The sequence below is a fragment of the Anneissia japonica genome, unplaced genomic scaffold (assembly GCF_011630105.1).
Source record: "Anneissia japonica isolate Jap-2015-1 unplaced genomic scaffold, ASM1163010v1 scaffold3461_len54062_cov155, whole genome shotgun sequence".
Taxonomy (NCBI): domain Eukaryota; kingdom Metazoa; phylum Echinodermata; class Crinoidea; order Comatulida; family Comatulidae; genus Anneissia; species Anneissia japonica.
In genome coordinates, this window is record NW_022701361.1 from 34537 (window position 1) to 36548 (window position 2012).

At 34.5% G+C, this 2012-nt stretch overlaps 1 protein-coding gene across 1 annotated transcript in view; it reads left to right on the forward strand.

The window, feature by feature from the left end:
- Nucleotides 1–611: 611 nt before the first annotated feature.
- LOC117103540 (SUN domain-containing protein 1-like) overlaps nt 612–2012 on the forward strand; it is a gene marked incomplete at its 3' end in the record, with an annotated part of 19313 nt that continues 17912 nt past the window's right edge. The window contains exon 1 of the mRNA XM_033244109.1: nt 612–675. The remainder of the gene's footprint in view (nt 676–2012) is intronic.

Sequence of the window (2012 nt, forward strand, 5' to 3'; positions counted from 1 at the left end):
GGATGAATCCCTGAAAAATATGCCAATTTAGGCCTTCATATGATTATTTAATTGATGTAAGTGTCTACTAATATTGTAGAAAATGTACATATACATTTTTTCCCCCCAATGAATTGTGGTGTTTCTCCTAATTGGGGTTTGGGGGGAGGGTTTAGCTCTTCAAGATGGAGGTCATGGAGGGCTTTCATATGTTCATTTAATTGATTTAGTGCCTACTAATATGAAGAAAGTATACATACACATTTCTCCACGATAGAAGTTGGGGCCACTTCAGATTTTACCATACCATATCTATTATTAATGATTGGTTGACTAACATAAATGAGAACAAGGCGTCATGCATCATTGCATCATTGGATGCTTAGCCCTGGATGTTTACATTTTCAGAAAAGGGAGGTTTCAAACTAGTGCGTAGGCCTAATCATCATTTAATATACTTATACTGTATTTATGTAATTGTTCATTGGCCATTAATTCATAAAATATCTTTCAATGAAAAATTACTGTGTTATTGTATGAAATCATTTTTAACTCTTTACGTCATTATATAGGCCTGATGTTAAATGGAGAACTAACAAAAAAGTTACACCACCTACAGTATATTTAGGCTTGCATTAGCCTTTTCGTCGCATATCAACAATTGTTAATCATCATTTAATCAAGCACAGTAATAAGGTAGGTTTTAACAAACATTTACTCAAAATACCTTTAAATATAGGTAAAATAAATGTTATTATTACAGAGAAGGGTTTGTATTGTTCTTTGAAATGCCGTAATAACTTCACTGTTGGTAACACAACCATAAACAACAAAAGTTGAATAGCTGAAGAGACATAACTGAGGTGTTGTCATAAGGCCTATTCCCCGATTTACAGTAGTGAATAAGTTTTTGTATTTAAAAGTGATGGTTCTGTTCAAGGTAGATTAAATTGCTGTACTGTACATGGGTTGCATTACAATAAGTCATTTTTCAATAGCTATGTGTACAAAGTGACAAGTTATAATTTTTTTTTGAAAATATATGCCTATATTCTTAGAATCATATCCATCGTAATTAAATATTCACAAGTTAAGTCTCCTGTATATCACCAAAAGTAGCACAGTTTCTTGCATTTTTGTGAGCAAGCAGATTTCTCCCCAACCCATCTGAAACATATTTTATATAATTTTTCATTTATTGATATAAAAACTATCTGAATTTACAATCCAAATGTGAGAAAAATACAAGAAATCAAATAATCCCACAATCTGTCAGTTAGCTGACCATGGGAAAAAACAATGACCAGATGATAAAAAAGATGTTAGACCAGTTGCCACCTGGCCTGTTGCCACCTGTCAGTCATTTGCCACTTGACCTTTTGCCACACAGCTTGTTGCCACCTAGCCTGTTGCCACCTTAGGCCTGTTGCCAGCCATAATGGCTGTCTCTTATACACATCTCAATGGTGTCCGAAATTGGCCTATCTGCCACTCCTATGCCTAGAGAAATTATAAACAGAACTACTGACAACTTCATGCTGGTATCTCACTGCAGTCAGTGTTGTAAATTATTTGGACTTTAGAATCTACATTGATCATTATTTATCAGTAAATCACATGACAACTGTATACTGTTAATAATAGTCAATATAGGTCAATAAAACTTAGGACCATGGTGTTCGGTTGATCCCCTGGTTGGTCTATGGTAGACTTGCCACAAGTCTCTTATTTTTTATTATTTTTCTCATTCTGGACAGCGCCACCAACGAGAAAGTTAATTTAGAGACGTAATAAGCGACTTGTAAAACAATGAAATCAGGCACCAGGATGCCAAAAGAATGACGTAATCTTATATTCCGTATTTGGATAAATGGGCGGACCGAAATAAACAATTTCAACTAATCAAATGTTCATATTTTTGGAGCCACGAAACTGAGTCACTCGCGTCGACTAGTTAGGCATGACTAAATTTAAATAGTCCTCCCTAATAAAACGGGCCTAAAATATTTAGAATAGACCCTAGTAAGACTAAT